Genomic DNA, 24724 nt, shown 5'->3' with positions numbered 1-24724 from the left:
TGCTGATTGGAAAAGTATTGTGACCCTTGATCCCAGAGCCATTGAATAGAATTACAATATGATTATACACAACTAGACAAATAAGGTAATTGAATGACTACTGAATGAGGGGGTTGTCATGACCCTTGTTTTGTTAGTCCCCAAGTGGTGACATGAGACACCATGTTTGTAATACATTGTGCTGTTGTCACTCTTGTGTCAGCTAAGAGAGTAATTAATCGGAGGAACTGATGAACGAAAGAAAGTGTGACTTCTTTCATTCTGAGTAGGCCCGGCATGGACAAGCGTGTTAAGGCGTGCGACTCGTAATCCGAGGTTCGCATCCCCATCGCGCCAAACTTGCTCGCCCTTTCAGCCGTGGGGGCGTTATAATGTGACAATCAATCCCACTATTCGTTGGTAAAAGAGTAGCCCAAGAATCGGCGATGGGTGGTGATGACTAGCTGCCTTCCTTCTAGTCTTACACTGCTAAATTAGGGACGGCTGGCACAGATAGCCCTCGAGTAGCTTTGTGCGAAATTCAAAAACAAACAAACAAACAAACATTTTGAGTAATTGGATAGTAATATGCGACAGAACTTATGGCTTGCATGTTAATCGATTAATACAATTAGAACAGCTAGTTCTGGTAGACATAACTCCTTATGCATCGAAAGTTGTATGGCTGAAGATGATAGTTAGGTATTTCAGAACATACTTAAAATGACTTTGTAGCCCTTATTTTCTGAGATATTGAGTAAGTTTCAGAGATTAAATCCTCAACATTTCAGGAGAATCCCTCATCTAATCCAGCAGAATAATAATAATTCTATGGAGAATATAACAAAAATCTATTTTTATTGCTGTTGAAGCTGGATGAATTTCCCTATATGCAGTGACGGAGTTGGGTTTTGGTTTAAATATATTTAGATATATACCATGACGAAAGGACAAATAGTTAATTTTGAGTTACGAGAATTTTAGCTGAAAAGTATTAGTTTAGCTGAGCTCAGTTTCTGATTATTTATTTCATGAGAGCTTGAATAAATGAGCAATCGAGTTTGACAGCATGCAGTTTTAGAGAATAGTCGAAGACCATTACCATATGAGTTGAGTGAGAAGCCAGAAGAAAACTGTCCAAAAGACAATGTATGTGGTAACTTGTTGTGAAGATAAATGTACAAAGAAATATACCTGTAAATAAATACATGTGTGTGATCTAACAAGTATGTAAGAACATTGTGGTTCAATTACAGGAGAGACACAAGTATTGAGCTACTTGTGAGTGCAAATAATATATTTGAACCAATGTTAAAACTATGCGATATGAAGCTAACTGTTTTTACTTGCTAGTAAGGTATAATTTGAGTGTACGCGTTTTTTTCATTAATAATTTATAATGAATGTTTCAATTCTGACATTGAAATAACCAAGCAAGAGATAAATAAATCAGGGAAAAATGACAGTAACAGTAAGATTTATGTTACTTTTGAGAGAAAACACAGTTTTACATTTCTTTTTGTTAGCAGTACAACATTGTCTAAAAGTAAAGACAGTTTCACATTTCTTTTTGTTAGCAGTACAACATTATGTCTAAAAGTAAAGACAGTTTCACATTTCTTTTTGTTAGCAGTACAACATTATGTCTAAAAGTAAACACAGTTTTACATTTTTTTTTGTTAGAAGTGCAACATTATGTCTAAAAGTAAAGACAGTTTCACATTTCTTTTTTTTTGTTAGTTAGCTGTACAACATTACAACATTATGTCTAAAAGTAAACACAGTTTTACATTTCTTTTTGTTAGAAGTGCAACATTATGTCTAAAAGTAAAGACAGTTTCACATTTCTTTTTGTTAGCAGTACAACATTATCTAAAAGTAAACACAGTTTTACATTTCTTTTTGTTAGAAGTGCAACATTATGTCTAAAAGTAAAGACAGTTTTACATTTCTTTTTGTTAGCAGTACAACATTATGTCTAAAAGTAAACACAGTTTCACATTTCTTTTGTTAGCAGTACAACATTGGCTAAAAGTAAAGACAGTTTCATATTTCTTTTTGTTAGCAGTACAACATTGTCTAAAAGTAAACACAGTTTTACATTTCTTTTTGTTAGAAGTACAACATTATGTCTAAAAGTAAAGACAGTTTCACATTTCTTTTTTTAGTTAGCAAAAGTAAAGACAGTACAACATTATTAAAAGTAAAGACAGTTTTACATTTCTTTTTGTTAGCAGTACAACATTATGTCTAAAAGTAAAGACAGTTTCACATTTCTTTTTGTTAGCAGTACAACATTATGTCTAAAAGTAAACACAGTTTTACATTTCTTTTTGTTAGAAGTGCAACATTATGTCTAAAAGTAAAGACAGTTTCACATTTCTTTTTGTTAGCAGTACAACATTGGCTAAAAGTAAAGACAGTTTCACATTTCTTTTTGTTAGCAGTGCAACATTATGTCTAAAAGTAAAGACAGTTTCACATTTCTTTTTGTTAGCAGTACAACATTATCTAAAAGTAAAGACAGTTTCACATTTCTTTTTGTTAGCAGTACAACATTATGTCTAAAAGTAAACACAGTTTCACATTTCTTTTTGTTAGCAGTACAACATTGGCTAAAAGTAAAGACAGTTTCACATTTCTTTTTGTTAGCAGTACAACATTATGTCTAAAAGTAAACACAGTTTTACATTTCTTTTTGTTAGAAGTGCAACATTATGTCTAAAAGTAAAGACAGTTTCACATTTCTTTTTGTTAGCAGTACAACATTAAAGACAGTTTCACATTTCTTTTGCTAAAAGTAAAGACAGTTTCACATTTCTTTTTGTTAGCAGTACAACATTATGTCTAAAAGTAAAGACAGTTTCACATTTCTTTTTGTTAGAAGTGCAATATTATGCCTAAAAGTAAAGACAGTTTCACATTTCTTTTTGTTAGCAGTACAACATTGGCTAAAAGTAAAGACAGTTTCACATTTCTTTTTGTTAGCAGTACAACATTATGTCTAAAAGTAAACACAGTTTTACTTATGATTTTTCAGCAAGAATAGTGTAAGATATTTCAGTTGCTTAGAATTAGAATATGTAAGTGGAAGAAAATTTTGAAAGTATACGATATGTAAACTTGGTGTACCTAGCGTTTCATTTGGTTGTAATAAATTATTTTCAACAATTCAGATTGAAATATTTTTAAATATTGTTTCAGCACAAGGGTTAGCCACGATGCACGAAAATACATACTGTAAGCGTCCCACACTAATATGCAGACAATTAGTGTCCCTGGATTGAAAGTATGAAAGTAACATTATTGCTAGCACTAAACCCATAACTGAAAGTCTTCACGAAAAGTGGCAGGAAAAGTTGGTGATTCTAATCCTCTTAGGAAAGTATTAGTTTTATTTTATCTTAGTTACTGGACACAAAGAGGGCCCAATTTTTTGAGAATGAGTTGCTAGATTGGTATTGGTCAAGCAGGGACTTGTAGATCAAGTGACTCATGGGCGCCAGAGAATACATGTTGTATGGATGTATTTTGCAAGAGGCACATGTGAACACCATAGGCGTGTCACTTAACCAAGGGGTCTCAAGGATTACTCAGCCCCTGAGGGCCGTTTTAGGATCAAGCAGTTATCGTTACCATTCAATTATGAACTCTTTCAACCTTACACACCTGGTTGGCCTTTTGGTCAATTAGAATTCATTAAATTCATGTATCCAATCTGAAATTTTAATAAAGATTAAATTATGAATGCTTCTGGCCATGTTATTGCAATTAGTCAATGGTTTGTATTTCAGTTGTTTGTGTACCATGGGAAGTTAGATTATAGTCAAACAGAAGCCAGTGTATAGGATTCTTTATCTAACAGAGACCAACACTATGCAGACTTTTCCTGCTGTTCGATGGCCTTTCCAGGAATCAGGCCCGACGAGAGGGAGAGTCAGGAGGGTCAGTGCCCCGGGGCCATGGTGTCTAGGGGCCCGAGAGGAGAGCCTATATATAATGCCTTGCCACTTGATGTGTGTATGGGGCAGACCCCTTAATGCTTGCTGCCCTGGGGCCCGTAATGGCTCTCGATGGCCCTGCCAGGAACTTAACATCAAATAACAAGGTCAGCAGACCAGCTAATAGCCAGGCTCCGTATCACCCGACGAGTTAAGCAGATGCCAGACATCATACCAAGATATAGTAACATCTGGAACGTTATGACAAACGTCTGCTCAGGAAACTGTGACATCACTCCCAGTAAATTGTGTAAATATATTGTTACGCATTGTAATTTATCTCGGACGAGTCTCCGATTTATAATGTTACGTATTACGATTTTAAGTCGTCGGAAATTTTTAGTTCAGTTTAGAAGGTAATTGAATATCAATATATATCGAAGACATATTATGTCCTCGTAAAATACTAATGTCCAAAGTTAAACGGTTTGTGATGTTCGAAATCTATAAACATTTTTGGTCAAATATATACAACTTACCGATTAATAAGCGTTTATCACAATTATAGCTTTCGAGGTTTGTAGTATACAGCCTGTAGCAAACCAACAATATCAAACTGAAACAAACACAGAGAGTAAAATAAATATATAATATTAAATCTGTTGCAATGTATATTTGTGATAATATATTCTCATCTATGCATTTAATTTATACCATTTCTCTCAGAGAATACATGTAATAACGATTTTAGGTTAAGGTTTAAAAGTTTCACATTCAATTATGCACTATATATGTGTGTATGCATATTTTATTGTGATTGTTACGGCCATAAATTATTTTTATGTGAATATGCTTTGCTATTGTGTAAGGTTTATTTTCAAGAGTGGCTTTCCTTTTGAAGAGTTTTAGTTTTCCCGATTTCATTTCTTGTATTTACTATAAAGTATTCATTCAGTGTTCTGCTCAAGGATATTTTCATTTTTGACGTTAAAGGGTTGGTTTTTTTTATATATGATTTTTGTTTGATTTTCAACTTATGCAAAATGTGTTAGACCGCTAATCTCTTCTAAAGGGGTAGATTGTCTTTGTTAAGAGGTATTTGTGTACGAAAAAAATTCATTTAAAGCTCTGTTGTCATGATTTAATATCCTCCTGTGGGACAGAGATAATTCTTCGTATCTATAAAGATAAAATCGAGGGTTCAATTCCTTTCGGTGGATACAGCAGATAGCCAGATGCGGTTTTGTTGTGAGAAAACACCTCCACTCATGATTTAATATTTTTGAATTTCCCACGGTTAAGAATCATTTCAATTTGTAGTTTTCAAAGTCAAAGGGTTAAAACTGATGAAGTTTCTTTGCTCACTTATATATTAGGTTGAGGAATAATTCGTGAGCGTTTTTATATAATTTCATTCAAGCATTACATGCAAAACTATACAATACTTCAATGCATGAACACATTACACCCAAAACATTTATTATGATACTTTATTTCATGTAATACCTAGGTATATAGTATGCATTGTTTTAAACGAAATTGCAAGAAATTAAATGCGAAAAGCAGATGATGTCGAAAATGCTCGATTTTGTCCACTTGACATTCCATTTAATGAGCTGAAAATGAAAGCAAAAATTAAAGACATATGAAAATCAAACACACCATCTATTAGAGCAAAAAATTTATCTACCAAATGACATGAAATATTTTGCGAAAGCGTTTCATTTATGAATATATTTTGTTAACTTGAAAAAACGCTCACGAATTATTCCTCAACCCAATATATTTTGCTGCTACTCTGTGTTCGGGTTTTATTTTAAATTTTGCATCAGATTATGCGTTAAAAGGTTTATTTATTGTATGTTTTTTTCTGTTGCTGTTTAAGAATGGTGACGTTAGGGGAAAATTTAACATAATTAACATAATTCTTGACCAGCTTGACTTTAAAGTCTATTGGTTTTAAAAGTTAATTATTATCTTGGAACAACTTTAAGGTAAGGAAGACAGGAACTGTGACTTAGGAATACACTAAAGAAGGTGTTATAGATATACAATAGCATACAGATTATTTGTCTTCACGAAATTTGGCAAGCTTTCAGTAAACATTACAAATCTTTTGTACAGAAAAAGAAATGAGAATTTCTAATAAAATATTTTTATTAAAAATTAATGATTTAATAAAAAATATAAGTGTTGAGTACTACATGTTGTCTTAATTTATTTTATAAAAACATAATATACAATAATAAATTAACAATAACAAAATACACGGATATTAACTTTATTTAACTTCTCTTGTTAGCTGACATTTAGTTGATCAAACTTGATAATATGGTAAATCGTTTGTTTCTTGTTTTTCGCACAAAGCTACTCGAGGGCTATCTGCGCTAACCGTCTCTAATTTAGTAGTGTAAGACTAGAGGGAAGACAGCTAGTCATCACCACCCACCGCAAACTCTTGGACTATTTTACCAACGAATAGTGGGATTGATCGTAACATTGTAACGCCCCCACGGCTGAAAGGCGAGCATGTTTGGCGCGACGGGGATGCGAACTCGCGACCCTCAGATTACGAGTCGCACGCCTTAACACGCTTGGCCATGCCGGGCCATTATAGATAGTAAATTATAGACAAGACTGTAAAACTTTGTAACAAACTGTTTGTGTAACTTTTGTATCTCGGTGCGCAATGTATCACGAGATCAAATAACTCGGTACGTATTGTATCAACTACTATATGGTGAGATAGAACCCCTATAATATACTATAAGTTTCTGTTTTCCTATGTTATTAACATTTACTCTGAAGTGCTGTATACATGTAATCTTTTCATGTAACTCGTGGTCAAGAAAACCATTAATTTGATCTGATTTCTTTGCTACTTTCAAAGTTGGTCATACCTGTTACTGCCCATAGAAAACATTGCTTATAATGACCTTGTTTCAAGACATCGAGGTCTTGAAGTGTTCTTGTCACTTCACCTTGTAAAACACCTGTCCTTCGGTGGTTGTACAGGTAACGTATATCAAGAGGTTTTGGCCCCGTGTATGTGAAATGAGAATGACCAGTTTCGCGGAACCACAACTGATCTGGTAAAAGTAGAAACCTGTCGATTAATTATTTTTACTCATGCCTTTTGCGAGTCGTATTCCAAGTCCGATTCCAGCTTGATCCTAGTTTTCGACCTAATAAAAAAGTGACCGTCTGGAGGTACACACGCCGTTCTTTTCATAAACTGTCCATTTTCCTGATCACTTTTTATCCACCGTTTGTATTTCCTTTTTCTCAGCATCAGATATTAATACTCTGTAATACCTTTTCTTGATTGACTATCCTGCTGGAAGACTTGTTTCGTACAGCTCCAAAGTATTTTCAGTTCACCTGGGAATACTGCAAGACCATGGATGATTGGTCAGTTTATATGATACAAAGAAAATGTCGACACATTTTAGGTATATATTTTCTTTGGTCACATTCATAACAGCTGTACCTTTACTAGTAACTGATATAGTACGATCTTGGAATTATTCTGGTAAATGCTGAATATCAAATAGTATTTAAGGAAAAGTGGCCTAACCTCCGACGTTGAAATTAGTGTTTGGTTAAATCGTTAAAATTACTAGTTTATTATGCTCAGTAAGGATTTCCGTTTCATTTTTTCGTTATTTATTCATGCTTTGACGTGAGACTACAAAAGTACCAGTATTTTGTCGTAGCGTGAGTGTAGAATGCTTATATTTTCAGGTTTTTTTTGTTTTTTTTTATTCAAGTCAAAAAGCAGACGAACAGAATCTCAACCACTGACGTGTCTATCGTATCTCAGCCAGTCTGATGATCTCTGCTATTGGATAAAAGCCTTCATAGACACTTGATATAGTAAATATAGTGAGGTTAATATTTGTGTTTAAGAAAGACCTTACAGCATGTTACAAAGTAAAAATATCTTTGTGCAGTTTTAACCCTAACAACGAACTTCTTATTTTTATGATTTAATTTTGTTAACAAAAAAGCACATAAGCCTTAACAGTTACACAGTCTATTGTGACTACAATAACTTTGTTTTTAGACTTTAGAAAAACAAAGATTAAACAGATACAACTAAACAGAAGATCGAAAATATGAAGAGAAAAAGTTGGGAAGTTATATTTACTTCCTAACAATTTATCAAATATGGCACTAATTTGAATTATGTTAAACATTGTTTTATAGAAGTTAAGACTGAAACTCAACTGACAGTCTCGTGTCACGTGCCATAAAACAAATCATTTATTTAACAATTAAAATGAGGAAAATAGTAAGAAGTGTACGACACATTTACCCCTTCCTCTATTTGGAAGGCTTAATGAAAACTGTTATACATTTTTAAATATATAAAACTTGCGGGTCTTAGCGTGTATTATTTTTATTTTATTTTTTTAATTTCACGCAAAGTTACACAAGGGCTATCTGCGCTAGCCGTCCCTAATTTAGCAGTATAAGACTAGAGGGAAGGCAGCTAGTCATCACCACCCACCGCCAACTCTTGGGCTACTCTTCTACCAACGAATAGTGGGATTGAGTGTAACGTTATAACACCCCACGGCTGAAAGGGCGACATTGTTTGGTGCGATGGAATTCGAAACCGCGGATTACGAGTCGAACACCTTAACCCACCTTATCATGCCGGGCCTTAGCGTGTAATAAAACTAAATATACTTCTATTTCGCAATGTAAAATGCTTTTGTTTGGTTTGATTTTGAATATCCCCGTCACACTAAACGTGCTCGTCGTTTCAGCCATAGAGGCGTTATAATGTCCGTTCAATTCCACTATCCGTTGGTAAAAGAGTAGACCAAGAGTTAGCGGTGGGTGTTGATGACTAGCTGCCTTCTCTCTAGTTTTACACCGTTAAATGAGGGACGGCTAGCGTAGATTGGTCTCGTGTAGCTTTGCTCTACATTCAAAAAACAAACAAACTTGATTTTGAATTTCTGGCAAAGCTACACGAGGGTACCATACTGTAAAGTATGTGTTAAAGACAAATATCAATAACGCCATATCTACTATATGAAGTGTCTATTCAATAGTAGAGTTAATCAGACTGGCTGGGATACGATAGATAAAGTAATGGTTGATATTCTGTTCGTCTGGTCAGGAGTTCGATTCCCCTCGGTAGGCTCAGCAGATAGCCCTATGTGGCTTTGCTATAAGAAAACACCCCCACCACTCATTTATTATATTTAACTCATTACACATCAGATTCAGGTTTATGGTTTTTGTTCAAATCAAAATATTTATTTATTTTAACACCAGGTTATTACTTGTTAAATTTATCTAAATTAACAGTACTTGTAATCTGACGGTCTGGCTAGTCCTCTTTTAATTTCAGAGTCAGCATGGTTTAATTTGGTTTGAATTTAGAGCAAAACTACTCGAGGGCTATTTGCACTAGCTATCCCTCATTTAGTAGTAATGGACTACCGGAAACTAGACACAAACACCCACCGCCAATTCTTGGGCTACTTTTCCACCAATGAATAGTGGGATTGAATGAACAGAATAACGCCTCTATGGCTGAAAGGACGAAAATATTTAGTGATGTGTAAAATGTTAATACTAATAAGTATTATTTTTTATTGTTCACATTTCTGAGATATTTTTGGTTTACGCCTCACGAGGTTGGAAATTTGTTATATAAGATACCTGTAAGAAAAGAAAGCTATTATGCCTACTAAAACAAAGCTCGGCTAAGCCTAATAAAATAAAGTAAGACTAATGTAACTAAATTTCTTTGAGATTATCGTGTATTTCAATATAAACTAATTATCGTTAGTTTTAAAACTTCATTAGAATGACCAAACTGAAAAAAAAAATTCAATATTAATACAAATAAAAGTAAGTGACGACACGGAAATAATATTGATGAATTTAATTATTTTACTAACGATCTAGTGTCAACCTCCCATTGAGACAGCGGCACGTCTGTGGACTCACAATGCTAAAATCCGGGTTTCGATACCCGTAGTGGGGAGAGCACAGATAACCCATTGTGTAGCTTTGTACTTAATTTACACACACAAAAAAAATATCTAATTTTAATTTCTGATCAAACCTCTACTGACAAGTTTTTAATAATCAGGGCTAATCGTCTTCCTGACACGTGTTTATTTACTGATCTGCTTCTTACAGATAGAATCGATTGCTCAACATAACGTGTTTACAGATCACGTTATTTGCCACCTTATCAACGGAACTAATAGCCAATCTACACGTGTTGGGGCGTGTACTAAAACACCTACTCGATTAGTCTCACGCTTTAGTGGATAAACATATACTTCTTGGAAAGGTTTCGTCAACAATAAATCAAGATGAAGGTAATTTACATACAGTAAAATAGGCGTCTAAAAAAATAAATATATACATATATATATTGCACATTTAACTAAGTACTTCTAATCCACTGATTTTTTCTAACAAACCGGATTGAGCTACGTCTAGTCAACAATGAATAATCCCACTTTATTTCAATCGATTCATTGTTAGCAGATAGTTGTTTTGATGCGCTTACATTCAATGTATAGTGTAATTCAGAGTGAATCACATCAGGCTTAAATGCGTACACTGTTTTCTTAAAGCCTGTTTGTTAGCAACGCTTTTTAAAGTTGTAAACATTGTTGTTGTTTTTTTTTTAGTATGAAATACGGTATGTAAACAGTTTGGTATTACTAGTTTAGTTTGACAGAGATTTGTCGAAAGGTCAAAAGTATACCTACCCACGAAGTTACACACAACGAACAGCATAGTTATTATAAGGTATTGTGCTAGAGGGAACAATAAAACAGGATAAGCTATGCATAAACAAAGAATGTATTAAAATAAAATTTGAAATACGTTAGATAAAGCAGGCATATCAAAACAAAACGACTAAATCCGACTAAGCCTATTAGCACGACCAAGCCTAATACAGTAAAGTATGGCTAAGCTAGCACAATAATGGGTTTAGCTCTTAAACCAAAAGCAATCAAAGAATGACTTAAAAGCACAAAGGAAATACGAATGAAAGTACACACACACACAAAAAAAACACAATTATTTGGGATTGATGTGATGTCAAGAGAGCAAGAGGCGAAATAATTCTACTTGTTATAATTGTAGATATCGTAACTCAGTTTTAATAGTAATTTCAAAAAATGATAAGTTGGTTTCTGTATTGATTACTGAAAACTGAGAGAAATCTTTTACTGTAATGTCATAAGTAAAAAACATGATAATCTTATGTAATGCTAAAATGATCAGGAGATCTGAGGAATGATGAAACCAGGATACATTTTATATCTCATAGTATAGCCTGTATCCTGGGGACCTTTTTCATTTCTGCAATGTCTTTGACTTTTGTCTTTTTATTTATATACGACTTATCATACGTCTGGGTTTGTTGGTTTTTAACAGACTCTTTCCTTTTGATTTTGATTTACTTGACTGTTCGAGTATTGGTTTTCAATAAATAATAAAACAAACATTTTGGTTTGTTTTTATTTTGCGCAAAGCTACACGAGGGCTATCTGTGTTAACCGTCCCTAATTTAGCAGTGTAAGACTAGAGGGAAGAGAGCTAGTCATCACCACCCACCGCCAACTCTTGGACTACTTATTTACCAACGAATAGTGGGATTGACCGTTACGTTATAACGCCCCTGCGGCTGAAAGGGCGAGCATGTTTGGTGCGATGGGGATTTGAACTCGCGATCCTCAGATTACGAGTCGAACACCTTAACCCACCTGGCCATGCCGGGCCAAAACATGTATGTATATAAATAAACATTGATGTTAAATGGGTGGTTTTAGCTGTAATATTGAAATAAATTTTATATTAATTAACAGTATTAACGTTCTAATTTGTAATTATAGTAATGTTCAAGTATTTGGGTCTTTACGTTTAAAATAATGTTTGTCTCACATACTTTTGTTGTTGGTTTTTATATGTGTGTTACAACCAGCGTTAAGTCTATGACTTCATATAATTACCTATAGTAGTGTCATTCATCTTAACAATACAAGTTCAGAGTACCCCCAACTCCTTTGTTAGTGTTTCGAATTTGTTATCGGTCGTTAAACTCTTTAATATACATGATATTATCTGTATTTGTCAAGTTGGTTCGCTTTCCGTCAGTCAGTTTAGTTCCGTTTATTTTGTTTAATATCTTTCTCAACGAAACGTTGAAATGAAACACATGTATAGGTGTGTTTTGGGGCGAAAATGTGAAGCGTGATGGTCCAAGTTAACATGTGAATGTGAAGAGGTTTGTATCCCTCTTTTATTTTTAATGTCTCAAACATGTGTTTCAATTTCTCAGGAACACAACCATCTTGGTTTTATCAGTACACAAACAGCGACATTGACATTTAATGTCGTCTATTGGTTCAGTCGTCAGCAGTTGTTAAGGATAGTGCCATCTGTTGATAACCTCAGGTGATACGAGATATTAGAGTTTTTCAACAACAAAATATACTCTAAATATGTTTTATTTCTCCTGTTAGTTTTGTAGATTTTAAGACGCCGAAATTCTTTCAACTCAGAATTTTTGTAATTTTATTTTATTATTGTATTTAAATATGTTTCATATTCTTCAACGATATTTATAGAACTTCAGCATTGTTACGCATTTATTTTATCTCGGACGAGTCTCCAATTTATTATGTTGCATAAGATTTCAAATAGCTGGGCATTTTAACTTAGATGTTATGCGAATTTCAATGTGTATCAAATTTATTATATCTGCCGTCAAGATTGATACATAGAAGTTTCTCTCTTAACGAGGCTCGGCATGGCCAGATGGTTAAAACACTCGACTCCTAATCCGAGGGTCACGGGTTCAAATCCCCGTCACACCAAACTAGTTCGCCCTTTCAGCCGTTGGGGCGTTATAATGTGACGGTCCATCCCACTATTCATTGGTAAAAGAGTAGCCGAAGATTTGGCGGCGAGTGGTGGTGACTAGTTGCCTTCCCTCTAGTCTTACACTGCTAAATTAGGGACGGCTAGCGAAGATAGCCCTCGTGTAGCTCTGCGCGAAATTGAAAAGAAACTTCTTTCTTAATATAAATATGTTTTAATATAGAAAAAACAACAACACACAGTACAATTTGTAATAACGGTTATTACTAAGAGGTATTACAAATAATGATTTATATACTAAGGTTTTACAACCACACAAACAATATTCAGTCTTTTATCCGGTGGAATATTTTATCAGTGGTCTAGGTCGACAAGGAGAAAATTAATTTTGTATTGATACAATGATATGCTTGACTAGAAGGGAATGTTAACTAGCTCTGTTCTTCAAGCGTGAGTTTTTATGAACGACAACATCTAATGTCTTCGTAGAACTACTAATGTCCGAAGTTAATTCACCGAAGTCTGTAATGTTCGAAATCTATAAACGTTCCTGGTAAAATATCTGTAGTTTTCCCTTTTATAAGTGTTATTCACAATTATAGCTTCCAAGGCTTATAGTTTATTGACTGCAGCGACTAATAAACAACGTTCTATTAGTCTCTCTTGCCGTCTTGTAATTGTTTACTGCTATAATACTCATTAGGCGAGATTCTCGAAAGTTCAACAATGTTTGAAGATACTCTAGTGTTTTCGTAAAACATATATACTGTTGATTCTTACTCTCGAGAATCTTCTACAAATTTAGAGAACAAGCGGGGCTTGCGCAATACACATCTGTCAATATATGCCACATGCATCAACCTCAAACAATGCAGATTTTATGATATTTATGACAATAAATGTATAACAGTAAATCTCATATAGCACTAAAACCCAAGGCACACTATATTTTCGCAATTATTATTTTTTGATATCTGAACGAGATCCTAAGTTCGAATACCAATAATTGTTGATGTAATTTTTTTTGTGACTAGCAGAAACACCTCCTTACAGGCGGCTGTTATTGTGGTTCCAAATTACACATTTTCATAAATTGCCAGTAAGTTACTGTTGTTCTAAGTGTCCAATGTTCTGTGCCATCCACATAAAAAAACACTTTTTTTCTTCTCATGGTAAAGATAGCTACAAAGTAATTTTTAATATGTGACATTATACGGCTTTTTTTTTACACTGGCCTTCCAGTGATCTCTTCAGGTTATGGCCTTCCTTATGTTTAATTAGGAAAAAGCAGACACATGAGTATCACTAGTCACTCTGTGATAAATTGGCCCGGCATGGTCAGGTGGATTAAGGCGTTCGACTCGTAATCCGAGGGTCGCGAGTTCGAATCCCGGTAGCACCAAACATGCTCGCCCTTTCAGCCGTGGGGGCATTATAATGTGACCGTCAATCCCACTATTCGTTGGTAAAAGAGTAGCCCAAGAGTTGGCGGTGAGTGGTGTTGTCTAGCTGCCTTCCCTCTAGTCTTACACTGCTAAATTAGGGACGGCTAGCGCAGGTAGCCCCCGAGTAGCTTTGTGCGAAATTCAAGAAACAAACAAACATTAACAAATTAAATAAGTTACATAAGATTTATTCAGTTTGGAACGCGATTTCAATAGAGTTAGTTTCACACAATTTCATCTGAGTTTGTTGATCTATTACATCATGGAATGACCTAAAGTAGTCCACTCGTAAACATTATAACAAGACGTGGTGTCCACAACAAATAAGGTATTATAATACCATTGAAACTAATCAACATGTTGTGTTGTTATTTCTTCGATGATCTGTAAAAAGTTGTCTAGCTATTGATTTTCTTATTGATAACTGCTCTGCTTAGCAAAACAAATATGTGCACTCGCAACGTACTGTAAAGTCTTTCGTAAAGACGAATATTAACCATACTATATTATATTAAGCGCCTATGAAGTCTTTTATCCAATAGTAGAGCTCGACAAACTGGCTGGAATACGTTGGACACAGTAGTGGTTGAAAAGCTGTTTGTTTTCTCTATTACTTGAGCAACAACTGTTTTGGTGCGAACTAGTTAAAGTTGATAAACTGTAATTTTTCATTTATTATACTTAAGCGCATTACGCATCAGATTCAGGTTTATGGTTTTTGTTCAAATCGAAGTATTTATTTATTTTAACATCAAACTGTTACTTACTTATTTTATCTAAAATAACAATACTTGTCATTTGGAAAGTCTGCCTAGTCCTGCTTAGTGACTATCGACCAGTTCCACCACTGCAAGGCTTTCCACCATTCCTTGTCTCTGTATTAATGTACTTATTTTGGGTATGACCAAATACCTGCCCGGACTTTAAACCCATCTTTTTTTTTATGAATTCTTATAACAAAAGAGCATCAGATATTTTAGATTTAGGAATGTTGTCCAGGTGGACTGATAGATACTCTTGAAACGCCTAAATATTCCATTTTCATTTTGTCAGTAATAAGTATGTTACGAGTTTCGTTTTGAGTATCTTGATTCTCTGGTAACTCGAACTAACATATACATTTTTTTTAATTATCTGAGTAAATAAATCACTATACAGCTCGAAATGACTGACTCGTTAGAGACTTTGCTGAGTCCTTTGAAGTTGGCTATAAGACAAACAGCATCAGAGAGTGTGATGTCACTCTTTTATACGTCACTGAGCAAGTGGTTTTTATCCGTCAAAACAAATAGAAAAATGTTATGCACTTCCGCATGGACTCAACAAACCTTCAAACCAAATTTGGTGAAAATCCATCAAAAAGAGGCAAAGTAGCGGTGAAAAACGCCTCATAGAAACCCCAAAACGCAAAAACTAAATTTGTATGTATTTGGACAGGTACTAAACCCTCCATAGTAATTTTGGTTGACACCCATTCACATTCTGCGAAGTTGTTACGTGGACTTAGAATAGGCTGTATTACTATATTTATATATAGTCAATAAAGGGGCACGGCATGGTCAGGTGGTTAAGGCACTGGACTCCAAATTTGAGAGTCGCTGGTTCGAATCTTAGTCCACCAAACATTCTCGTCCTTTCAGTCGTGGGGACTTTATAATTTTACGATAAATCCCACAATTTGTTGGTAAAAGAGTAGCCCAAGAGTTGGCGGTGGGTAGTGATGACTAGCTGCCTTCTTTCTAGTCCTACACTGCTAAATTAGGGATGGCTAGTGCAGATAATATTGCACAATATTAAAAACAAACAAACTGGTTTTTTGGAGCAGGTTTCCAAGTTAACAGCATCTTTTCCTTTCCAACAAATATTTGTTCAGACATCGTTAGTGGCCCTTTATGGCCAAGTGTGTTAAGGCTTTCGACTGGTAATCCGAGGGTCGTGGGTTCGAATCCCGGTCGCACCAAACATGCTTGCCCTTTCAGCCGTGAGAGCGTTATAATGTGATGGTCAATCCCAGTATTCGTTGGTAAAAGAGTAGCCCAAGAGTTGGCGGTGGGTAGTGATGACTAACTGCCTTCCATCTAGTCTTACACTGCTAAATTAGGAACGGCTAGCGCAGATGGCCCTCGAGTAGCTTTGTGCGAAATTCAAAACAAACAAACAGACATCGTTAATAAATTATTAACGTAAAACAAAGTTAATTTTCCAAATTTGTAGCTGCAATTCATAAGAGAATAAAAAAGAGCTTTCGAAAAAAATATTTGAAAATATTTGACAAACAGCAAGTTTATTTTCTTTTGTTGAATTTTCTCTGATCGAAAGACACAACCGATATACTCTCTCACAACCATTTTGTTCTAATAATGGTTTCTGGTATTAATAACTTAATATTTTCGCACTCTCTTCTCGGAAAATAGCTACTAGTTCGATTTTTTAAAAAACTAAACACTACCATTTTTGGCACCTTTATCGATTTTCTAGTTCGTCTAAATCAGAAGCAGGCCAACAGTACGATTTCAAGATAAAGTCGACCTGGTTTTAGTCAAAGCAAGACATAAAATATAAGGTTTTGTAATCCTCTACCTCAGGCCATAAATATTATCATTTTGAGTAGAAATCTGTTCCACTAACTTCAGTTCTGTATGTCAGAAAAAGGGCACTTGTACTGAATAAATCCACTTTCTTACTACTTACTGTAGCTTTGCACTGCTTCCTAAAACAATCAATTTTCATACGCAGTTTAAGGCTACCGAATAGCAAAATATTCTGACAGGATATTCACGACTTTCCTATTAGAATCACGCAAGTGAGATCATTCTTTTTTTTCTTTTAGTACAATATGTAAATATTCAAGTAATAATAGAGCATATAAATGTTAAACGTTTAGGTTGATAATAATTCATACAATGTAAATTGTTTTAAAATTAATACTTAGGCTAAATAACATTCGTTAGAGAATTCCTATTTGCGTTTCTGTCTGTACGAGATTCATTGAAACCAATATCATGGAAAAGATATTTTAAATAAAAAAAGCATGTTTCGCCAGCCGTGTTTTTACTTCATAAATTTATGTAGATTAGCCTGAAAAATGCGGTTGTTTTTATTTGCTTCATCTGTCTCTAAAAATTCGAAAAATGTGAATCACTCTGGAGTTGGATTGGAAATGATGTTTTTAGTGTTATTAGAGGCAGTGAGTAGGAAGTTCCCCAACAAGAAAACGGTATTTTTTTTTCGGATTTTCGATATTAAAATCCAAGTTCTGATTTTGTTTGGTGGAGATAATAGACAAGCTAATGTGGTTTTGTTCTAAAACAAGTATAGAAGTGAGTGGAAATGATAATACAGTCAATTATTCTCGATAAATATCCTAGTATATTTTTGTCCGACCTACATATAATATTACGGTTTATTGTATAGCACTAGTCCAAACCATATAATGTGTCGTTATGAAAGTACAAGTTGTGACTGTGTGAATCCGAATGTATACTTTCGGAAGGGACTACATTGTAAGCCTAACCTTTAATGACTAGTTATGCTGAAGTAATTAAAAAAAAATTAGATAATCTTGTAAAGTTTATTTAAGACGCAGAAAAGAAACGATCAAGCTTATAATTAATCATAAGTAAATGTAAGATTATTCTATGAAATCTAGTTTATCTTATCTCGGTACTCGTTGTACCTTATTTTATTTTTACTTCAACTTCATTTTGCTCGTGATTCAAAGAGTGTGTATCACGTTTTCTGACGTTTTTACGTGATTTAAAATTTCCTCCTAAGTAATAACGATGGTTGGTCCTGATTTTGTTTTTAAAAAAACTTAAGGTAAAATATCAGGTAATACGAGTACAATTTATTATTTCGAGCCTATTTTTAAATCTTCATTGAAGATAAATTTCTAATTATTCAATTAATTGATTAAATACATCAGTTTTGTATTGTAATCTTTGCTTAGTATTCTAAAGTATAAGATTGAGGTAGGCCTAATCTGTAGCAGCAACACGTCGGTGCGTATTAAATAATTTACTTCGTGCATACAAAGTGTAGTTCGCTGCCGCATAATATATACTATTTTTACCAATGATATATAAATACTTCACACGACTTTAATGTCAATGACCTGCAGGTATGTGTAATTCTATTCTATTATCTAAACCTAACGAAATGTTTCTATCATTATGTTGAGGCGACTGTGTTTTTCCTGGTTTACCCTAGCAACTGACGAGTACAGCAGAAAAGAGAATTTTATTAAAGCTACGTTACAAAACGTGTTCTGTGTTAAACAACGAACTACGGTTAAGACTAGCAAACAAGGAACGCTGAACGAAATCTGAGCAGTCGTATCTTAAGCAATTTATCTCACCTATAATTTAATATACTCTCCGCCTCAACTGCTACGCATTATATTATATGTTCTTCAAATACCTACGTAAATATACAGATTACTCGTGGTGAGTAAAGGACAATTTAATTATTCCCTCTTGTTAGTTTTGTTGTTTGTAATCCAATTGCCCTCCTGTACGAGGTGTTAAGTTGCCCATATGTAACCCGTAAAGGTTAATTTTCTATCAAAGTTATGTAAGAATAAATGATAACAACATGAAGGTATCGAACTTCTAATCTTTAAATGTATTTCTTTATTTCTATACTATTTCCTTCTGTAATTATTTTGTGTGCATGCTGATGTATATAGAAACATATATATAATTGTGAAACGCAATATATATATATATATAAATGTATAATATTTACAGTAAATTTCTGTTATGCATAACGTATATTATTTATTAACATAACCATGACAGGACTTGCATTTAATAACTGTTGTATTTAGCCGTAAGTTTCTCAGATTAATGCTATGAGCCCAGGGAAATGAAACGAGATGGTGAAATTGTCGTATATAAGCATCCTGTTTGTTTTATACTTCAATGTATGTAATAATACAGAAATGATTCGCAACTTGTTATTATGTGTTATTCTGTTATCATGTTTAGGTGACTTCTGGAAGTAATATTTTCTATTGTATTTCACTTGAGAATGACTAGTCACGAAGGTAGCGCTAGTTGTTTTAGCTACGTTAACGTTTTAATTAGCTAAGTTAAATTTATTACGTTTGGAATAAGATCTCCGTTTATTCAATCTGGAATACTATTTCAGCCGAGTAGTGTGAACGTGAGATCACCGAGTTAGGACTAACTCTTCAAGAAAGGCAACTGTTTTTTGTGACAAGTAAAGTATACATTTTAACAATGTATGTTTCAAATAAAGATTGTTTATTGTGATTGTACGTTTGTATCAGCCCTTATTTATTTATTAGGGATTGAGCTGTAAGAAAACATTAAAATCACTTCATACCAAACATCTTATCGAATCTCCTGTTATTAAAGGGGTGGAGCTGTCTTATCGCTCTCACTGAAATCAACCTGACCTAAAAGTACCACAAAACTAAACCGTATACCAAAAAATGCAAAAAAATATATATAAATAACAAGACGCAAAAAAAAAGACGAAATGAAAATTCCCTCCTACTGACACCAATGCATAACCAGAGTAAACATTGAGACTTGTACGTGGATACGGTGCCGTATTCTTTCTTTTTTATTCGTCGGTAACGTGTATAAGCCTTCTGTCACACATTCTCATGTATGTATAAACTATCTTCGATAGAAAAAAAACACCAAAGCGCACGTTGAAAGTGCCGTGAAGTGTCAATGAACTAAATCATCAAATGAAGTTGGGTAAACGGTTCTCAAGAGCATTGAATGAAATATTACAGAGCTACATGTACGTGTTTTTCACGTGTACACGTAGATATTGATTTTCTTTATGATTAGCAACGGAAGTTATTTGAATTTAAAACGACAGGCAGGCGTGTGTGTGTGTTGTTTTTTTCTTACAGTAAAGCCACATCAGGCTATCTGCTGAATCCACCGAGTGGAATCGACGGGTAAGAAGCAAAGCACGCTTTGTAACATGCTTATGGATGTATAATTTATGTATTTGTCGTTCTAAAACACAAAACCGACATGTCATTGCAGTTACATATGCACATGCACGTTAAACAGGTTTCAAAAGCCATTCTTCAGAATAAACTTTTACTGAGAATGTATTAGTACAGTCTGAACTTATTAGCAGAAAAACTACACAATAGGCTATCCGTTCTCTGTCCAACGTGGGAAATCGAACCCCAAATTTTAGCGTTGTAACTTCGCGTGCTAACTTTTTTGTAAAATGCACAGATTTCGAAGGGAGGTTAGTCAGTGCTTTCATTTGAGCTACAAAACGATTTTGTTTAAAATGCCTGTGTATTTATCTGTCTTTCCATCTACACATCTCTTTGCCTTCAGATCTATAAAGTTTTGGTTCGGTAAAAGAGTTAATACGTAGTAATATGATATATAATATTGTATTTAATATAATATATTACTGGTATTTCCAAGTATCACACAAGGATGTTTAATAAATAAGAAGAGCCCTGATTAAAAAAAGCGACGTTGAGATATAATACGATTTTCTAATTACGCTAATTGTTTGGCACCCATATCATGTCTTCAGGTAAATGCGCATGCTTGATACTGACAATATGTTCAGTAGGTTTATATGTATCGCATGTATACTTCAGATTTTTTTACGTGCCACGTGAACAGCTGGCAAATTGATTTTTTATCTGTTTCGTGTGCTCGCAATCAAATTCAATATATTAGAGCACTTGGAAGCACTTCGTATAATATGAGGTCAAGTTTTACAATGAAATAAAGATGTAGGAAGACAGTAGATATAACCTTTTAGTGTACCACAAGGTAATTGGATCTGAGCTCCCTTGTTATCATATAATGCATTGCTATTGTCTGTTTTATAAATATATACGTATATTATCACTCATGAGAAAGACGACCGAAGTACCTGGAATTGTGATTGCGACAGAGGAAGTAGTTCCAGAGGGATACTTGGTACCTGGACATCGAACTTATAAGGTTTACTTATATTCTGCTCACTAACATGTGCTGTAAGTATATATTATCTATTTGTAGTTTTAAAACACAAAAACTAACATGCCTTTAAAGTTTCTATGTATGTAAAACGAATGTCGTGCCTAACTTTTTATTCTTGGACATTTTAATGTATTTAATTTATATGTGGAGTGCATTTGTGTTTGTACATTTGCAAAATATACGTATTTAATTTAGATTATTTGTGTTTAGTTGAAAAACGGTACCTGTATATTTTTGTTATACTCTCTCAGTAAAACTATTTCCTGAAGAATGACCTCTGAACTCACGAAACCGGAAGAACAAATTAATAAAGAAGAGAAAAAAAAAAAAAAAGAGAATAGTCTGATATTCCAGTATTTTGTTACTTACATCTACACGTGAAACTTATTGATGGTTTGGTAGTTGTATATACGTGTGTGTTCTAAATAGGTTAATAATATACATTCACCTTGTGCCCAAAACTCAGCTGAAGATCGTGTTTCAGTCAGTTCTCCAGTTCCATTTGTTTAAATTTGTGTTTGTCGAAATTGATTACAAACTGGCATATGGCTCGTAATTTGAGGCTGATAGATTCTTATCCTGTATTGGAACATGCTCGTTCTATCAGTTGTAGAGACATTATGATGATACAATCTATTCTTACTGTTTGTTGATAAAGAGTCGGCAGTGGGTGATGTTGAATAACTGCCTTCCCTCGTGTCGTTCACCCGTGTAGCTTAGCGCAAAATTTAAACAAACCGAACCCGAATACGCAACGACTACAACTGTGCATATTTTATTCAAATTTCTTCTGTAAGGTGACCTCTAAGGTCTCTTGAAGCGGCGATTTAGAGACGCCCCCTTCCAATATCAGTTTCAGTTTGTTTTCTCTGTCTCAAAGGAAATTACACAGTACACCGTGCTTGTAACACATACAGACAGGTTCACAAAAAGTGAGCACAGTTCTTTAGTTTAAACTGTTAGTCGAGGGAATAGGTATCAGGATATGTGACGTTGTTATTATTTACATGGTAAAGAGAAACAAATTGTACGAGGGTCCCTTAATGATCAAATATGACGCATCAAATACTCTACATTTTTCTTTCAATTAAAGTTGAAGGTTTGAAATGATAAAAACCTGGTTTTGATGCCTCTTTTGGATGTAACACAGATAACTCATTGTGTAGCTGTGTGTTAAACAATAAATATACCAACTAATAAACATAAATCATACTGAGACAAAAGAAGTTTAATAATGAAACTTTTATTATTTAATGTAAGAACCTTCATACAGAAGTGGCGTGTTAGGCATGTTTTCTGAAACGTGATCACCTATCTGTTATCTGTAAGAAAGGTACACAGTTAACAACCACGAAAGGTGGTGGAAGTTGCTTGTTTACAGACCCTAGTTTTGTTTTCTTCTAGAGCTCTTGTGTTTTATTAAACTCGCTTAATGAATTTTACGTTATTAGTCCAAATCCTGTTGAGGTCCTGCTAAACGTCAACCTTTGGTAATTGAGTTAGAGTTTAATATGATGTTAGAGGTGAAAGAGACAACGCTACTTTAATAATTTACGTGTCTCGTCTGTTCAACTCTACAGGTTCAACGTTTGATTCAAGGCTATTTGCAATTATACAACTTGCCTCAGAAACAACATTTGTTATACAGTCGTGCTTGATGCAGGATTAGCACTGTTCTTTGTAAACACAATGGTACTGCTATCACGTGGCTTTGTTGCTGAGATATGACGCTACAATTGCTAGGCAACTAACTGTCTTGGGAAAATTACGTCAAGACGACGCGAGGCGTAACATTACCAAACAATATTTTCTTCTCGCACGGACCGTGAGTTTACCGAAATGAGTTTCTTTGAACAAACACGTAAAAGAACAACAAAAAACAAAACGAAAACGACGGAGACGAAGGTGTTTAGATAAAACACACAACACCATCTGATTTCGTACCCAACTCAGTGTATGTACTACCGATGTAATTATAAATAAAGGTACAAGAATAAACATGAACTTTGGTTTATTATTTTCAACCACAATAGAGACATCGCGATCCCACAAAGCGTTATGTCAATAACGAATGTTCTATGTAGTGGATGTTAATCAGACTTGGAGTAAACATAGAGCCAAAATATATTCTAGATCCAATTCGTTAAGTAACCTCAAACGGAACGTTTTGGCCATTTCGTTTAGAATGTTCTGGAAGACTATAATAATTTGTTAATAATTATAGTACTTTTGCACAGTTGTAATTTCTTTGTTGAATTAAATCCATTGTTAATGTAATGGTAGAGACGACGAGAGATATTTGATTGAATGGAAAAAAGGTTTTGAAATAAAAAAAAATCCGTGTAAAACGTAAATACTTTGACATAATATGTGGCTTCAGTAAAGTTAACAATAATTACAGTCTGGTGTTCTTTTCTTCATCGTTTAAAATCTTAGTTTTTGTGAAATATAATTTATTCTAATAATAACTTTGCTTTACTGCAAGATTGCACAACTGGTTGTGCGCTGTAGGGATTACGCCCCCAAGTTCTAGCATTACGCGCCCCGAGGATTACCACTGATCTTCATGAAATATTTAGTATTTGAGAAATAAACATATATGGTGCTGCTATCTAGTGGCGAATTGTGAAACGATAATTTTCATCCTCTTATTATTATTATAAAGAATAACGAGATTCCGAGTAAAAGAAAATCCCAGTATAGACGAGACTGTGTGCATGAGTGTGTTTTATTTGAGACATTTCACGTGCAAACTCGTTTTAACTTCCTAATTAACTTCTTTCATTTTACACTTTCAGTTTTTAACTATTTAGTTGTTTCTCGTTCAGTTTGCACACGGCTGACTCTATAAAGCGATATATTAAAAGTAAAATTAAAATAACATAAAACTGTTTTTACTGTTTAAATTGTAAGTATGAGTGATAAAGGGAACTTGTCGACTGTCTTCTGACGATAAAAATATTGCTGGTGTCGCCAGTTATTAATTTACACAGAGATCAAGTCCTTAACTTACAACATTGTTCTTATATTATGAACTATTCAGACAACGCTTTCGCTGTCATGAAATTCGCACGCTTCTTTAGAATACAGTAAGGTAAATCAAACTACACGTATTTACATAACAAAGTGTTAAATAAATAATATCACGCTACAAGATATAGTTTACTGAAAGGTATATGAAATCTTCTGGCCCGATGGTTGTTGCTCGACTCGAAATCTGAGGGTTGTGGGTTCGAGTCCCCGCCACACCAAACATGCTCGCCCTTTCAGCCGTGAGGGCGTTATAATGTGACGGTCAATCCCACTATTCGTTGGTAAAAGAGTAGCCCAAGAGTTGGCGGTGGGTGGTGATGACTAGCTGCCTTCCCTCTAGTCTTACACTGCTAAATTAGGGACGGCTAACGCAAATAGCTCTCGTGTAGTTTTTTGTGAAATTAAAACGAACAAACAAACAAACAAAATGTTCTGAGAGGTTGCACACAGATCGAGTACGTAATAC

At 34.3% G+C, this 24724-nt stretch overlaps 1 long non-coding RNA gene across 1 annotated transcript in view; it reads left to right on the top strand.

Annotated features, from left to right (window-relative positions):
• LOC143251093 (uncharacterized) overlaps positions 1 to 24347 on the top strand; it is a 40810-nt gene extending 16463 nt beyond the window's left edge. Inside the window, exons 3-4 of the long non-coding RNA XR_013028492.1 lie at positions 21124 to 21239; positions 21477 to 24347. This is a non-coding gene — a long non-coding RNA (uncharacterized LOC143251093). The remainder of the gene's footprint in view (positions 1 to 21123; positions 21240 to 21476) is intronic.
• Positions 24348 to 24724: the final 377 nt, after the last annotated feature.

Source organism: Tachypleus tridentatus, chromosome 5 (assembly GCF_004210375.1).
Source record: "Tachypleus tridentatus isolate NWPU-2018 chromosome 5, ASM421037v1, whole genome shotgun sequence".
Classification (NCBI taxonomy): domain Eukaryota; kingdom Metazoa; phylum Arthropoda; class Merostomata; order Xiphosura; family Limulidae; genus Tachypleus; species Tachypleus tridentatus.
The sequence above is the reverse complement of the archived record's forward strand: the minus strand, read 5'-3'. Positions and strand labels throughout refer to the sequence as shown.